Below are 20,279 nucleotides of genomic sequence, written 5' to 3'. Positions count from 1 at the left end.
TCAATTTTAGTTTTAGGGATTTGTACATTTTTAAAAACTGTTAAGTTTACCATTTTAGTGACTATTTTTTTTTTTTTTATGGCATTGAAAAAGTTCACGATTAGAAAACTATTATATCAGTTTTTTTTTTAGATTATACAGTTCTATACGGCATAATATATACATTATACTATATGATACATAATAAATTGCAAGTATTGGTTGTAAAGTGAATGACAAGGAACTGTCGTAAGTAAAGAAAAATTCATATTATACTTGTCTTAATTTTATTAATTTATATGCTATATTATTTTGAAGTTATTATACCTAGTTCTGAATTAATATTTTACAATATATTATAATGATTTTTAATTTAAATTTATTTTGATGTTCACCTATGCATAAAATAATATTTTAGGTGAGAAAATGATAGGTACCTATTCTAAAATGTATATGTAGGTGACAATATCATATAGGTTAGCTAGTGTATAGAGTTACTTACTATAGATAGTACCTAGTCAATGTACTTATACTTTAAAAACAATTCAGTTTCAATATATCCTATTGCCTAATTAAAAGTATTTATTTATTATTTTTTTTTAAAATGATTTTGTATATTTTTAATCAGTGTGGTGGTGGTAATTGTTTACTTATGTGTAACATATAAGGAAAGTAGGAAAAGCATAAAAAATATGCAAATGCATCCAACTCCACTCACTTAAAGTGGTAAGGTATTTATATTTTTTTATATATATTTCAATTGCAACATTTTTAACAAACCACTCGACGCCACATACTCAAAGCAAGAAATATGTTGACAGTACGAGTATTAGAAACAAATAGGTTTAATAGAATTAAATTAAATACCTTGCAAAACGCATTCATCCTTTTTTTTAAATATATATTCTTGTATTTCATTGTGACAAGTTTGTAAATCTTGAATACATTTTTTTGAGTTAATAATACCTTTATGTAATGTTATTTTCATAGCTTTCATTTCCTAAAAAATACACATAGGCAGTAACACATAAATTAATGCAAATTACATAGCTAAATAAATAATTAAAGTTTCATTGATTATTGTTTATAATTCTATATTTTATTAGTTCATGTTCAACTATTACCTATTTTTATTTACTTTATATCATTATATCATTTATTAAGACGAAATCTTCATAATTCTAATACCAACAAAACTTTAATTTTTAAATTTTATTTTTTTATTTACTGAATAAAGCTATTCGTCAAATTCTGAATTGTATTTATAATTTTAATTTATAATTTGCACGATTTTTAGTATATTTTTGTATTTACAATAGGTATTTATTAAACGGTTCATAAAATAAAATATATATCGACAAGACTTTCTTTAACTAAAAATATTTATATAAAATGTATTATGAATTTATTATTCATACGTTATGAATATTATGAAGACTAACATACCATCATGTAGAACGCAATTTAATAAACATCTCAGAACTACATTAAATATCAAACATTTGTATTATATTTAATGCACAAATGCAGAATAACAATGTAAATTAAAAAAAATAACCACGCATCAAACAGGAACTACCGGATACCTTATACGAAATACTTGCACCCACTCCCGAGACGTCCAGAAATTTAATCAATTTTAACAACGAAGCAGAACTTCGCCATGTAATATAATAATACATTAATATTTAATACACACAAGAAAACAATATATAATTGAAGTAATCTATGTTATTCAATGTAATGTAATGTAATCAAAAATTTAACTTCTTATTTCCCTTAAAAAAAAAAATCGCTACGCTGGCTAATAATCTTGTAGTTGATGCCTCAATTCTTAATCAAAAATAAATAAATAACAATTTTTATAGTGTTAATGTTGTTTTAGCATTTTAAATTCTGAGCGGAATGATAAATCTATAGTTGAATAATTATACATGCTTTTTTTATGTTCGAACTCTGAAGACACATTATCAAGGGTGACAAAACTTTTTTGGTCACAATCTGCTAAAAATATACTTCACCTTTGAGGATCGATTTCCAAACAAAATTTTTTTATTATCGAATAACTATAATTATATACAAAAAGTAAAGTATTATAAACTAATTACTAAAAATAAATTCTAACATGATAGAATTTGAAATTTTTCAAATCAATTTTTTTTAAATTTATTGTGTGGATTTAATTAAATTCAGTTAGAGTTTGTTTGATTGTAGTAATTCGGAAATTAATAACTCTAAGGAATTTAAAATTTTCACTAAATATTTAAATTAATATTTTATTCAGAAATAGCAAAATTTTAAATTTTCAAATATTTTGACATTTTTTGTGCTATTGCCTATTAGACTTTAGTTATAGTAATTTGAATTAATTTATGTATTTTTTTTTACAAAATGTATCAAAATGTATTTTTTTATTTAAGCATACAATACGAGCGTGAGCCCAATTTACATTTAATATTAATACAATTAAAATTATTACGTGTATGATATAACAATGAAATATAATCGTTAAAAGTATTTGGTTAGATTTGTGAGATAGAAAAATAGGGGTCAGAATTGGCAATAAACATACAGCGCTAAAATGGTTCATTTAAACCATAATTAGTGGAGAAGGTAGGTAAATTAAAAGTGGTATGTGACAAGTGAAGCGAGGAGGGACATTTAAAGGAATTAGAGAGAGTAGGTGTGGTGAGTCAATCTGCCCATTTGATAATTTAGATAGAAATTTAAGGTTAGTATCACGCCTACGATCTACCAGTAAATATAGTTTGAGATGCATGAATACTGGTAAATATTTATGAGGAGGATATTCAATACCGAATGCATGACTAGTGTATTTTAAACATTTATTTTGTACCTCGCTCAAGCATTATTGCGTTTTGAGCAGTATTAGGATCCCAAATGACAGAGACGTATTCAAAGATAGGTCTAACGAACAAATAGTACAGATGCTAATTTAAACTTTATTGTTAAAATAAAGTAAAAATTTAACTTCTAGTGCGGCACCCCTTTAAGAAACTTACAATTTGACGCCCTGGGCGATTACCTCCTTTCGCTTCCCCTAAATACGCCTCTGCTAATAGCAATATAAATTTATAATAAAAAATTATTAGAATTAATATAACTGTATACAGTTGACTGTATTCAATTATCGTTTTTCGCATGCAATAATTTATTATTGAATTCAAATTTAATAGATCTATATACTCGACACCTACAGGCTACAATATAACAGAAAGATTTTCCTAGTTTTTATTTTAATTATACCTTCAATTTTTTTTCTCCAGTTATGTCACTTAGACTTAGTCTTAGTGTATCAAGACTTTTCTTATGATCATTAACTTCTGTCTCTAATTTAATCAATATGTTCTGAATGTTCTGATCAATGTCGTGTGTTTTTACTAAATAATATGAGAAAAATTTCAGTATTATAATAATAATAGTACTTAGTATAATATAAGATAAAATAACTTTGACAAACCATAATTTTCCAGCAAGAGCTCTTCTTGTTTATGCAGTAATTCTCGAATATCGGTTCAATAGTGTCTTTGCTCTCAATTTGATATGAATTTAATAAAAATGGCATGTACAACTATGTAAACATAATTTACATTTATTTATAAAAGAAAACTGAAAATTTTTTATAATATCTAATATCTAAATATGGTAAATAAATAATAAAAGTTTAATACATAACTAGTGTTATCTATGTTTAAAAGTATTATTGATGAAAATAAATAATTTAGAATAATATATTCAAGTTGTATATATTCCATTTTTATATAATTTTATAAAATTGTACTTCTAAAACTTAACTTAAAATAAAATTGTAGCATTTAGGTTAGGTACCATATATTGCACTTTTTGTTCATTATCTGCAGATTTTCCGAATCAAAGATTGATGGATATATTTCGTCCAAAACGTTGAATTTTTTTTGAGATTTACTTAGTTCTATTAACCATAAAAATAAACCAACCACTTGTGAAAATGAGTGACTAGTGTTTACTTTACAAGAATAAAACATTAGTAGATACAATATTTAATAGTTTAAAATAAATAAATTAGTGATACATCAATTATGATTAAATTATGGTTTAAACTTTAAACTGAAAAATCATTGGTAGGTAACCATAAGCTAACTGCTACTAACTGCTAACTGGTAATTATTTTTACTGTTTATTGTATTCTATTTACATATTTCAGTATCATACATTTATCATACACTGAACACATTAATGTGATTGAGTTACTTAAATGTAAAAATATGTATAAATATTTTTTTTTCAAAAATCTTATGAAGATGACGAAGTAGGTATATAAATAATAAACTTAAGTATTACTATGATCTGCCACTTTTAATGTATCAGAGTATTAGACTATTAGACTATTAATTACATAATGTACAGCATGATCTGAATAAATGGTGTATTTTTAAGAGTAGGTATGACCTATTATTTTTTCAATGGTAGTATACAGTAATGGGAACAGCTTATAATAAAATTTAAAATTAAATTATTTTATATATATTATATATTATTAAGTTTATAATACCAGTCATAAACCACGATTTATCCACTTTTTCTTTATAATAGTATTTTATCATAATTTTGGATAATTCTTCCATATATTTGTTTTCATTGAATATTTGATTTCTTTCTAGCTTATGTAATAAATACTTACACATACCAGTAAATCTAGAGGTCGTCATTGGCTTTATACTACCATTATTTAGAATTTTATTTGTATTTGGAGCAGTCAAGAAATAATTTTAAATCTAAAAAATTAATACTTGCAAAAAAACGAGTTGAATAAGCTTATTATAATTCAATTACTTATAGTTATACTTATACCTTATAAAATCAAACAAAATTGTTTGAAAATAATGGTCTAATGGTATTTGCAATTTACTATTAATTAGTAGTATTTAAGAGGTCAATATTATAGGTTGATCCACTTTAATATTAAGATTTCAAATGATAAACGTGAACAACTGTCGTTTAGCATGCTGGTCATGACCGTTTCCTACTAAAGTTATACATTTCCTTTTTTGACCAAAATCATACTCTTTTCTTTTTGGCCAAGTTTAAAGTTAAATATTTAGTATATGTTTTACCTAAGTATAGAAAAGTATTTAAAATATAAGTTGTACAAAATAGTTGTATACATATATTATGTAAGTTAATAATAATAAAAATAATATAATTTTTGTAAATAATTATTTGATCAATACCTTTTACAATTACTAAGCATATATATATTATGCAATAATTATTTTATATAGAATAATAATATGTAATTACATTTTTTTTTTACAAAGATAAAATAAAAAACCAGCAAATTCAATCAATTATTGTTATTTTATCTTGGTTATAGAAAATAGTGACTAAAAATATACCTACCTATGTAGGTATAACGATTACCATCAAACACGATGACCACCGATCAAATAATTAATGACATAGGTATAAATAATTTAGTACTTTCATAAATGTATAACGTACAGTAAATATTGAACTTTTTAGTTTGGCCTGAAAAGTGAAAAGTGATTAAGCCGAAAAGGGGAGGGTACGATTTTGGTCGAAAAGTGTCTTGCATATATTTTTAAGGTAGGAACAATAAATGTGGGTGGGATGATTTGTGGGATGACCTAACTTAATTTTAATCTCACCCTGACAAACACTTATTCTTTATAATATGTAAATAATTGACAGGCATACTATTTTCTCATGGGTCAGAATACAAAGAGATATTTAATTATATTTATATTATATAATACTTTGTGTATAGCTGTTTGTTGAAAATCTTTTTCAGTTAAAGGTCGCATTTCTTTTCTATTTTTAACTACGCCGTAGTTACTGTAACGTGATTCTGAGTTTGAATTTCAACTCCTCCAATTAATTTTAAGAATTATAAATTTAAATACATAACTTAGTAAATAGCATAGTTACTTGTTATTAGAATTTATTCCAGGGAAATTTGGATTAAGATTAGGTGTAGACGCACTTATTTTATCAATACCGGTACTAGCTATGGATGTAGTTTATGGGCTTTTCGATGTTGATAGACACTGTTTTAGATGATGCTTGGGTAAATTGTCTAATGATATAGCTTTTTTCTTTTTAATAATCCAGAGTTCTCTTTTTTTGCTAAACATTCAGGTTTCAGAAGATTCAATTTTTTAATCATACCGTTATTTTCTTTACTATATTTAATCTAATTTTTAAACATATTTATCATTGTTATAATTTCACTGTTATACAAAAATGTACTATAAAATAATTATGTTAATGAAAACAAGAATACTTTATATTATTACTGTTAAATGATGATTTTTGTCTTCCACACATAGACCTGTTGGCTGTTGACGAATGTCTTCCAAAAGATATACCTTTCATGATTTTATGTTTTTAATTTATTAAATGTATTTAGATCTAATAAAAATTAAAAATATTTTTTATTTTTATAACTTAAGCGGATGCCACACTCGTATATATCGTTTGTTTTACAAATGTGCAACGTAGACAACTTGTGTAGAGCAAAACCAATTTTGTGTTGTTATTGAAATTAAGAACATTATTTGTGTTTGTACTTTGATCTTTAATTATATTTTAATTTTTAGTCCAATCACCTACAAGTATGCAAAATATTACAATTTAAAAATACTTAAAAATCGTTTAAAGATAAAAATATTGCAAGAAATAAAAAAGTTTGTACTTTGGAAGAGTGTTAACAGTGATTTCCTTGAAATTTTAATTTAAAATGGTACAATATAAAAAAACATATACACCGTCAAAATTAATATTTAATTAAAAATGATTTGAGCCTGGGACGGTATCAGCGTCTATTTTTAAAAATATTTTATAATATTATTATCTAAATTTATAAGTAAAAGAAATTTATTTTTCTATTAATTATATATAGTAGAAATTTTTCCAATGAAATTGCATATCTAATATTAATTATAACCTGATAAAAATTGTATTGCCCATATAAAGATTTTTTTGTGATATCTAACTAAAGTTTAAATAAATGGAAACGCCAACTGCAGACCTAAAATAAACCTAATATGTGAATTTGGTTATGATAGCATTTGTGGTTTCAAAGATTATAAACGCACAACCATGTAAACATAATAAATACATTATATTATAGAATATAGATAGACAATCCTCTGGCATACGTAAGATTGTTCTATGTCGGAAGGGGTGCTTCAATAAAAATAAATACTCAGTTGTCACCAAAATTTGGTTTTAAAAATAAAGTACGCGAATTCTTAATACTTACTGTCATCAAACATAAAAATACATAAGACATATAAATCAAACTTTTACATAATTTGATCACAAAAATGACGGCAATAAAATACAATTTTATTTTTATTTTATCTAGTCTAAAAATTGCAGATGTTTAGCATTCATGTGAGGTATTTGAAAATGTTTGTACAACTTAAACTTATGTCAAGAGTCAATTCTTCTTTTTTATTTATTTTGGATAAATAAATAACATAGATGCGTGTTTATAAATACATGTTCTGAACTCTTTTGCTTACTATTTCAGTACAGTTTAAACTTGAAAATATGAAAAAATAATAACAATACTGCCAATGGGGAAAGGAAACTTTAGCCTGTTAGACCAGCCGGCAGCCACTTTAATAGAAATCGTATATTATCGTTAGGTAAGAACATTTTGAAATTTAATTTTGTATGTATAGATAAACATAGTATACGTAATTGTAAATATTGTCAAATCTATACGATTAATATTTTTTGAATTACAACAAATAATTAATATTTTTACAGAAAAATCGTAGCATTAATTTATTCAAAATTTGAACTTCAAATATCTATAATAGAAGAAAACTGAGCCGTCGCGAGAATCCTGGCAGATGTGAAACATCAACAATTTTCTTTTTTTAATAATGTTGAAAATTATTATTATTATTAATTTTTTGCCGAGCTTCGGCGAATTGAGCCGACGAGCCACGAGTGGGGCGTCGCCACGCCACAGTCGGTCTCACTACTATACCGCGCCACTAGATGTTTCATATCAAAAAATTATGTAAATATATTTTTGATATTTTAAAATATTGTAAAAACAGGTTATGATAAGAAACTTGTACTTAAGCTATTAATATTGAAATTGAAAAAATGATGGCTTTTAACAATTTTAACTAAACTACAAAATTATTATTTTAATTTAATTTTAATTAATTAGATGGGCTGGGTCCTTTTTCTAACAGTCTCAACAGGTTCAAACCTCCAAACTAATCAACATACTAATGAAAATTATTAAATTTTATTATAATTAATTAATTATTAAGCAGACACTAAATTTCATCAAAGAAATAGAAATTGTAAATTTATTGTAAACAATTATTGTATTAACTAATATTATATGTATAAAAAAAAAAACATATATTAATGTCAAATGTCAGTCAATAACCATTGCTGTCGAGGTTTTTATTTAAAATAATAATAATAAAAAAAAATAAACGTTTTCTATATATTTCAATGTTTTCAAATTGCTGAAAGAACAACTAATTGGATTAAGAAATCGTTATCTTTCATCCAACGTAATTAAAATAAAAAAATAATATACGCTAAATCATGGGAATTTGGCAACATTATACAAAAATCTTAATTAAAAAGTGTAGGTACACAATCATGTATTCATGTATCTCCAAATGAGCATAATTTCGCAATCGGGTTTACTTTTTTTTATTAACAATATCGTTATTAGTAATAACCAATAGGTAACAGTTATTAAATTATTGATAAAAAAATCGGAATAAATTCTTTTATTTTAAAATTTTTCGTACTAACCAAACAATACGTAAATAAGGAACATTGACATGTACTTATGTCTTCTTCGAAGGATAAGAAATAAATGAAATTTATTCTAAATTCTCTTGACGAATATTTTGTACACTGTTTACGACGCTCAATACATAAATGATTTATGACTCATGTTATCAATACCGAAATTTCGATAGAGTAATGCAGTCGGTATCACGGATCACTAAATTATCTTCTTCTTCTTATACAATAAAACGTGGTCTATATGCATTGTGCGCCGTGCGGTCGATTATATTAATTATTATTATTTCTACTAGCGTGATTTTTCGAATATTTTCCACTTTGACAGGGTTTTAACTGGATTTTTCCAGAGTTTTTCCAATCCGTACTCTTCATATTCGCGTAATGTGCGCGTCTTTTGAAAGCCGTACGTGTATAGTTTTTTCGCCGTTTACGTTTGTAGCGGTCACGAGTACGACTGCCGACGACGTGTCTTTCGCTTTTTATTAACTCGCATAAGATCGCAAACGCCGATCAATGTACAAGGTATTTTTATTCTATTTTTTCCCTTAAATTTACACGTATACTATATTACGTAGATCACTGATGTTTGATTCGAAGCCTATTTATCCATGCACAATACTGTTTTTTTGATTCAATAAATTGCATTATATCGTATTTATATTGTTTTGTTGTTCTCGGTAGCTTTAACGGGTTGTGCTGTATACCATAAAAGTGTTTCTCGACGACGTATGTGTATGACAAAAATATTTTATGTTTTTGTACACTAAATAATGCAAATGTTATTAAAACATTGATACTGCTGTCAACATTGGGATATTTTTCTTTTTGCAACATTTACCACCATGGAAGGAGATAAATTTGGTAATTTCAAGTATTGTATTTCACTCATAGTATTAAAATATGGATATTAAGTGTAGATAAATACATTAAATAATGTGTAAAATTTTTCTGTGATAAGATTTATATTTTGTAAATGAATTAGGCTTCTGGAGTGTAATAGTTATCCAACACTCAACTAATAAAAATCAATGTATAGACGTTACAATTCATTTTTATTAATAATATGCAGTATTAAACAATAGTATTCATTAGCTACCATGTATTTGTTAAATTTTGTTTAAGAGAGTAAATAAATAATTTAATAATAATGGAATTAATAATCATCGATAAGTTTTTAATTATGGCTTCAATTGTTTATATATCATATTAAACATTCGAGTATAATTCTACAGGTTTTAAATTTAAATTATTATATTATTATATTGTTGAAAAAATAGGTAACTATCTAATGAAACACAATATATGTGTTAATATTTAAAATATGTATTGAAATTATACAAATCATGTATGAGCATTAATATTTGATTCTTTGAATAAATTGGGTACATTCAAAAAGTATATAATATATACTATATTATCTTATTATTCATATTAGGAATAGTCTGATTGCTTATCTGATGGGATGTGTAATTTCGTTTAAATAGCTTTTTCCCGATGATATCTGACATCTTAATTTAAGTTTTAACACGTATTCGACTAACTTCTTCTCCTACAAAACAGCATCAGACTCGACGTAGGTGGATTTCCCAGCACAGGTGTCGACTTGCATCGGTTAAGGACTGATAGCTAGACACCCAATTATCATTTTTAGTTTTGTTATTCATTCAAAAAAGAACTGGGTATGCGACATAATACCTATATAATAGAAATACAATTTCATCCGTGCACCCACATCATCCGCGATCTGACACAGTCGGATTGAAGGCGGCTTCTACACACCGAAATCGAGTTTAACCAGCCCCTAGTTTAAATATAAATAATGTATAAGCTTTCATAGTTTTTATAACTTTTTATGACAAAAACGAAGTCTCACCGTCAATAAATAATTCAGTGAGATTTCATTATATTCAATTTTTTTCTAAGTATAAAGATTAAAGTAGTGAATTTACTTTTTTTTAGTTGAACCACAATTATTATGTTTTTTTTCATAAAAATAAATGTTTGATTTTAATTTTAACATAGTCTTTTTTTAATAATTATATATTTATGATATAGGTAGTCATAGATGACGCGAAGAAAACGTTACGTCTACTTTGTTTTTATATACCTTTATCGGTATTTTGGAGCTTATTCGACCAACAAATTAATAATATTAAAAATACGTGCAATTCGTATTCATATTAATTTTATAAGCTTCTTATCTATTGATTTAGCACACAACTTGGATTTTTGAAGCATCACGGACAAGCGACCATTTAATTGTCATACCATTTAAAGTGTACATGTTAAAAGTGGTAAATCCTTTGCTCGTGCTGTTTACTATTACATTTATGAACCGTATGGTAAGTATAGAATATATTAAAGATAAATCTATAAAAAATCGAATACCGAAAAGAAAAGGCCAAATATTTATAAATGTCTAAGCAATAGTGAAAGTATAGGGTTAAAAAAATATAATATGAAGTATGAAATTAAAGTATAATCAATGGTACTAGTATTCTGTATTAATCCAATAACCCTCATCTAAAATACGTATAACCAAATAACCAATTAACTAAATATATAAAAATAAAAATTCTCAGATAAATTACTCTGCTTAAGAATGAGTAGTTTAAAAAAATGTTGTTATTCAAAAAAGTATTATATATAAATTAAAATAATAACAATTTTGAAAATTTTTTAAAAATGTTCAGTGACCTTTAAAAGAACCCCATATTATAACAAAAAATATATAAATCTTGAAAGTCCATTTAACTATATTAAATTATTGTATTAATTTGTGTGTAATTTTTTAGAAGTCAATGTAATATCACTAATGGAAAATAGTTTATTTAAAGAAGATAACGCTTTATGTTACTCGCCTTCAGCAGTGCTTGTGCCAGAAAATGTGTACATGAATTCGGAAAAAAAGCATTCATACATGATACAATAATGTTCAACATGGTTATTAAAAAAAACACTATTATTTTTCATTGGGGTAATCTGTTTTGTATTAGTAAAAAAAAAAAACAATTTTGAAAATTCTTTCTGTTTTGTTAGTATGATGAAACAATATAATTTTAATAAATAAAAGAAGGAAATAAGAAGTGATAAGAGTAGAGCTTATATCAATTAGACAAAATTAATTATAAAATTCTTAAATATTTCACGAAGCGTTGAAAAATAGTATGACAACTGCAGCTGCCATAGGATTTTGATAATATATTATTACTCATTTACTTTCAATGTCGCTAACTTATAAGTACCTGACAAGTGGCAAGTACAATTTCTATAAAGCTGTGTAGGTCGTAGATGTTAACATTATTAATTATTATAGCTAGCTTAAAAAAATGTATATCTTGATTTATAGCTACAAATAATTTAAAAAATGATTAAAACATTGTATAAATACAATTTCACGGTATAGACTGACGATATATTACATGGCTAAAAAACAGAAACCAATTTCAATGAACATCTTAAAATTTGAAACAAATTCTATTGACATATACAAAAATGAATATGATAATAAATTAATTAATTCTGTGTGTATACCTATAACTTATATAACCTTTTGTTCTAATATCACTATACATATCTATACATATTTTAATCACAATACAATATTTTTAGAAATTCAAATCGAATGCGGTTTTACAAACTCGTGTTATGAGTATAGAGTGCATATGGTTATTATTACTTCAATTCAGTTGTGTCACATTTAGCGAAACACTGTTTACAATGACTGGATTATCGTTTTCCTTTTCAAAAGTAAATAATAATAAGTTTAAAAATAAATTTAAATTTAATATGTTTGTATGTAACTGAACTATTATACTATATTGTTAATTACATAAACATTAATCAACAGTCTTAAATAAAGACAAATCGGCTTTATGTTTACCTATTGAGATTGACATCGCGATGATAACCACCAGTCTAAATCGCATAGAATATTTGTCAAAATTGTGTCCTTTAAACGATACAATTTTTTTCATGACTGGCGAAATAATCATCCCGAATAACACGCCTAAGTGTATGGAATAGTATAACGTACTGCAGAATCCGTGCACGGACCTGTATTGACGTTACGTTTTGACTATTTCCGATGACTATTTTCACGCCAAATGCTGCCATACAGCATTTCATACCACCCACACCAATTAAATCAAAAACCAGACAGCACAGTGTTGTGAAGCTGAAGGATTAAAATACGTTTATAATTGATCTGTTACATATACAGCCAATTCCTCAAAACAACGATAACAATGAAAAGCGTTTAGAACACATTTAAAATGTAAATATTATTGTAACTATGTGAAAATATATTTGTTTGTATAATAATTTAAATATTGTACGGTGTTACCTAACGTAAAAGTTTACATCGGCCAACGGCGTACTATTGAATTATATGCTCTGTTTTTATTGCCTATAACTGGGTAGCTACCAAGGTATTATACCTGTGTGGCCATGTATAATTATTAGTGGCGTTGACACATTGTTGACAATATGTATTTTTAAAATAAAATGTAAAATCACACACACACGAGTCGGTGATACGGCTTCGCGAATAATATGTAGTAGGTATTATTAGGTAACAACAGATAACAATCAGAACATCGACTATAGGTGCTCACGTAATAACATCATTATTAGAGCAATTGGTTGACTCGATAACCCGCGAAAGAAAATAATTGAGACTTTGAAAGACAAAAATGTTGATCTACATTTTATATTATATCGGGCTGAAGAACATACGAACCGTAGGAACCGAGTGTTCACGCTGGCCGTAGATGTAAGCCTAATTAGAAAATTGTGACTACGCTAGTGGCGGAATTTCTATAGCGTCAGAAGATTGAGCAGCCACCTGGGATGTCAAATTTTGATCGATTTGCAGATCGAATTCGGAACCTAACAACAGGATGGCAGCGTTATAAAATACGGATAAATGATATAATTTTATGGTTGTGCTCCAGCATCTGTTATGTCTAATGCCGCAACTAGGTTTTGTAGGGCCCTGGCGCAAAAAATGTTATGGGGCCCCTGTACTTGTATAGTATATTCATAGATAAAAGCTTTGTTTCACTATTGTAAATTGTTTCTACATACTACATATAGCTCCCAGGGAGTAGGGATAAACCTTTATAACTGAACTTGTTTTTGTTAACTTGTGATTTGAATACTATTATATATATTATATTTACAATTAGTTTATTTATATTATTCAAATGGTCATCATTTATTAGATACACTATTGCACCCAGTCAAGTAATTAAAAAATCAAATTCAAACATAATATAATAATAATACCTTATATTAGTGATGTGGATTTTATGTAAAAAAAATGTTTTGGTAAAATTGATAAATTTTTATACAAATTTAATTTATATTATATTATTATAGTTATACGTTATACCTATTGAATTTTTTCATAATATTATACAAAGAAGGCAAAACAAATATAAAATAAAGCATTGGTATTTAATCTCTTTATTAAAAATAGCAATTAATAATTTATTATAGTTTTTTATTCTTTGTTTAAGTAGAAATAATTAATAAGGTATAGCAAACTGTTTTGTCTACAATTTGTTTTTCATCGAGGTTTTCCGTGAAGTTGGCCTACATTTTTTATTTAAGGGGATCTCGGCGGGGCCAAGTTGTAAATTAAAATATTTACTAGTCATATAATTCGGGTCAATTCGTAAACTACGACAAATGGTCATTTTCTTATTAGGTATTTGTTGGTATTGTATTCCAATAAATTCAGTGGACAAAACAGTCAATATATTTATTCTACGTCCTTTTTAGGTTTTAATGATTGAACACGTTTTACTATACTCTATAACATTTCGTTGTAAAGCATAAGACAATATAATATTATTATTAATATTATGCAGTGTATATTGCCGGCTGTATGTTATATAAGCGATGTTGTCAATACTGTCACAATCTCCTTATTACAGCCTTCGGGGATGACCCGAGTGAGGACAAATGTTGGAATGTAATATTAATCTGCCTAAACCCATGTAAATCGATAAAATGTGATTATGCGGTTTATATAACTAAAAAATATAATATTAGTGGGAATTGAAAAAGTTTACACTTTCGTATATTTATTACGTATAATTTAAAACTAAGATAACTCACTTTTGCTGTATAATATGTTCCAAATAACCTACTTAAATATTTAATATAGGTCATTGTAATGGATATATTAAATTTGAATTCAATGATAAATAATTATATACGAAAGACTTTTCCAAGCAAAGGAAATGGATGGATCAGCATCTATTTCTAACAGTAATTTAACTTATAAAATATAAGTTATAAGTCAATGTCTAAACGTAGTAAACGTACCATAGTATAATGTGAATAAGTTCATCATTTACGGTACAAAATATGCCTACCTTAAAATTACTACAAATATTTTGAAAATTCTATTGTGCATAAATAGTAATAATATACACAATAGTGAAAAGTTTTAAGTTTCTATGATTAATGGTTTTTGAACTATAACAAAACAACTATAAAACCAACTGTGGAAAAAATAATTTTTAAAAAAGATGGTGTCTGATGTATTTTTAATATTATTAAGTTGTTATAAAAAAACCCTCTTATTATATTTTCAAGATTTTTGACAAAGAAACCCTAACGTAATCAAAAATAAAAATAAACTGAAAAAAAAACCAAGAGAAGAACATTTTAAATTTTTATAGGTAATAGCACAAAAAGTAAAACTATTTTGAAAATTATATCATGTTTAGAAAATGCTAATTTAAACGTTTGGTGAAAATTTAAATCATCTATGGCTATTGTTTTTAGTCAATTCAATCAGATTTCAACCTATTCCATTGTAAGGTGTAAGCTTATAATAACAATACATAATTGCATGCAATATAATATACATCAACAAATCCTTGAATTAAAATTGAATGTTAAAAACCTATACAATATTAATTGTAGATATTTTCACCGAAAATAAAATAATTAATTACATATTACGTAAAAAAAGACACTGCAGCAGTTTTTATATGAAAGTAATTACCAATTACATTAATATCATGTAATATGTAGGTTATATCAAAATACGATAACATCGAATTTATTGATTAGTTTAATATTATTAATTTTTTTTATTGATTCGAGTTGCTCCTAAAAACATGGTAAATTTAAACTTAAAAGTGTAAGCAAAAGATATTTAATATATATTATAATATATTATATTACCTATATACATTATTTATTGTATAGTATAGGTTCTTACTAGCAGTGGCGTAGGCAGGGTTTTTTTATGGGGGGGGGGGTTAGTAATAAAATAAAATAAATCTACAACCGTGTTAAAATAATATAATAATTGAATGGTAATGATTATTATCACCAGTGCAGTCGATAACGTGAATACGGCATAACAGAATACATTTCACCAATAAATTATTGTGTTCCCATATATAAACATTATATTTTTGATAAAAATACGGCCGAAGCCCGAAGGGGTTTCAACACCCAAAACCCACTGCTCACTAGTAATAATAAATGGGTTTTAAATTTTCGATCATATCTGATAACTCACAAACGTTATTCGAAATTATTGATGAGATTACATTTTCACCCAAGTATGAGTATTGAGTAGATACTTGCCTATAAATATCAGCACCAGCAGCTGTCTGAGAATTTATACTTATAATACACAATCGACATACACATACGTTTATATTTTTGTATTTTTTAGGGTTTTTATACGAAACCTCTATCGAGAGATTCCATTTGTCATGTTATTGTCAACATAGTATTTAATGAGATCGCATTCTGTACGAGTATTGCTATAAATCCTAACGCTCATTTTGTATTCTATAGTCAGATGATATGGATTAATTTAAACTTTGAATTTAACGTAGGTGGATTGTACATTTTGTAAGCTTGTAGGTAATCAGTTTTCTTTTTTTATATTTAAAACGTGTTTTAAAACACAATTTGTAATGTTATACCTCTAGTATTCAAAATAATAATTATTAGGTGCCTAATTATTAGAAACAAAAGGTTTAATATATCTCATTTATATTTATTTATTTTATTTTAAACTATTATTTGTTACTTTTCAGTTCTTCGTATTTTTATTTTATACTTTGAACAAAATGTACTTAATAATTTTTCTAACTATAAAGATTAATGAATTATTTTTAATAAGGTATAAGTGACAGTTAAAAATGTTTTAATTCATTTATTTCATTATGAAATATTTTAATGATTTGGTTATATTACGGGTATAAATTTACACATTTTTTTTATCGTGTATAGCAATGTCGACCAACCTTTTTTTTTAACGAAACCTATAAAAAAAAATTTTGGTGGACCAAGTAATCGTTTTACTATTAATTTTAAAAACAGGATATTTGAAGTCCATTTACCGTTTTTTTTTTTTTTAAACATTACGAACTGCAACCACACAACATAATGACAAAAAATAACTAAATAATTGATATTTGATGAATAGTGATGGATAATGACTAAGTATTTAAAATGTTTATATTTAGACAAAACTTGAAGTTTTTTTTTTCAATTTTGGTTTAATTTTAATACTTTGGCGTGTCGGTTAATAAGTATTCGTGTGCCGGATTTGACCTACTGGCCGTAGTCGGTCACCACTAGTGTATAATATTATTGCTAACAACATCAAATACAATTTAAAGTTATATATAATATAGCAAATAGCATACATTTACAAAAGTAAAGTTGATTTATAACTGAAATATAATTTTTCATGACGAAACTAAAGATATTTTTATCAATTTTTATTAATAATAGTTGAAAATAATTTATCTTAAAAAGTGTTTATTATCTTAAGAAATATTATAATGTTTGTAAAAACCTATAATTACTGCATGTTATCAAAAACTATTTTCATTGTTCAAAAATTGAGTTGGATATAATACTTATGTTGAAAATGTAATGAAAAATAGTCATTTTAGTCTATTAAATATGTAGAATTTTATTTAAAAAAAAATATCTTTACTATTTTATTTATGTGCATATAATTATATAATTATATACATTTATTTTGAACATATTCTTATGATTTTCTTTATGATTGCTAATGAGTTTTTAGTTTTGTTACTTTCTAGAGATTTACTCAGCTGAAGTCTTTCTGATATTAATCTCGGTGTTTTCGTTTCCTAAGTGGTCCCGACAATGAAGTTTCAATAGCTTACGGTGATAAAATACCTAAGCAAAAGGCTGAATTACTTTGCTAACGTCAGATTTGATAAATTAACGCACGAGCTACTTCGACGGCGAGGAAAATTCCGCAGACTGTTAGAAATATTGTGAAAAACACAATTGAAGGACTTTTAAAAGTTTTTGCGCATTGAAAAACTGCACTATAAGATATAATTTTCAATGAAATTTAAATGTATATTTTAGTCTTATGAACGCGTAACCATCGATCGCTACTCAACACCCTAAATAAAATACCCCAACACCTATACAGATTAAATTATATTCGTGCTATATATTATAGTGTTTATCATTTTGAATTATACTCGAATTAATTCAATCATCGAAAACGTACCCACCGTGCATGATAGCATAATATCATAATCACTCATCGGTTTATACACCAACTGTAGTTTGTGGTTTATACAATATTGTATTCCGAGAATATGATGGCCTTGGGTCAGTTTGGGAATATGACGCGTTTGTATATTGTTTATTTAACAATTTTTTAACCATTTTTATTTAATCATTGATTGAATGAACGAATTGGCTATGTGCCATCAACGTAATAAAATAATGAATATTTAAATATTTAATTATTAATCGGACAAACAGGAAACTAAGGAAATTGATTTGAAAACGTTCATCGTTATTTTAGTGATTATAATATTATTATGTTTGTTTTAATTTTAATGGAAAGTGTTATAAATCTAGAAATATTATTGTTTTTAATTGTCGCGCCGGATCAATCTTTTTGGCGAGAGGATGAATAAAAAAAAAACCCAGGAAAGTTCCTTCAATAATTCCTTAATATTCATGTATGGATAAACATAATATTTAACATTGATTTACAAGTTATTTTTTTATTTATTTATAAAAATGCTTGTACATGTCTACGTCTAAAATTTTGAAACACAATGATTTTCTACCAATTATAATTTTTCAATTTTGTATGTTTCAGTAAAGTTATCGAGATATAATTTTGTTTAATTTAATCGAATAAATGAGCAATGTTTGACAGCGGTGTACCTACATCTTAATTATTATACCTAAAGCAACAATATAAAGAGAAAATGTATATTTTTTCTAATGTTTCAATTTTAAATGAATTAAAAGTGTACTCATTTAATGTTTTACTGATATAATTAATGTAATAAAATCAATTATGGGTGTAAATACATCAACACAATTATTTTTTATATCAATAAAAATATGTTGTCCCAGTGGCTTTAAATTGTTAAATTTTATTATTTTTTACTTGGAAGTGTTAATTTGTTTTTTTTTATTAGTTGAAAATGATTACTACGATTCAATTAAAATTAAAATAAATAATTGTTAAATAAAAGGGCGTTTGTTAAATTGTTATCGGAAAGCTAAATGAATACTATTGTGAACACCTCGACCCCTATAATGTATGAATTCAATTAAAACTAAACGTTGGTAATATATTTACGACGATCGTCTCGTCATAAATTTGTTTTCTAATTTAATATAAAAGAATACGAAAATGCATAATATATATTGTGCACCTATTAAATTGGTGGGAAAAGTGCATACTTTTTTGATAATCTTATTATATTAAAAAAAAAAAAATAAAATAATAATTAATGTTTCTATACACTACAGCTAAAGTATATTTTATATTATATTTGATTTATTCAGCATAATTGAAAATAATTATAATAAATGCTTATACGTACACTTACTGAGCTAAGCTCGTATCTGGTATACGGAGTTTATAGATTATTATTCGAATAATACATTAATGTAATTTTCTAGTTATACAACAGTATTGATTAAATTATATTACTAATAATAACGCCAAAGTTTCCTTGAAAATTTATATTTGCACATATCGACATTTTATAATTTGATTGATATACATATTCTCATCAAGATCATTAACTATATTTTATTAATTGTATTTTTATATGATTTTTTTCAATTATACGTACTATTTTATTAGACTGAATTTCACATAAACTTTATAATAGATTCTTTATATCATTATTCAAATGGTAGAATATTATAGTTTTTACCATGTGATCGGACGAACTTCTTGAACTAGTCAATGTTTTATATTGTAGTTTAATGTAGTTTTTAGTTTACCTATCTGTTATTTCTATGTCATTGCGTATGCGCCTTTGTATGGATTTTATAAGAATTTGTATAATTTATAGATAGATAATATTATGTTTGTATGGTTAAATAACTCGGCTGATGTGCATGTCGGCGGAAGGAAGTAATCTACTTTTAGTATGATTGTTTGGCTAGTATGTTACGTACTTATG

The sequence above is a fragment of the Rhopalosiphum maidis genome, chromosome 2 (genome assembly GCF_003676215.2).
Source record: "Rhopalosiphum maidis isolate BTI-1 chromosome 2, ASM367621v3, whole genome shotgun sequence".
NCBI lineage: Eukaryota > Metazoa > Arthropoda > Insecta > Hemiptera > Aphididae > Rhopalosiphum > Rhopalosiphum maidis.
This window is presented reverse-complemented; position numbering follows the sequence as displayed.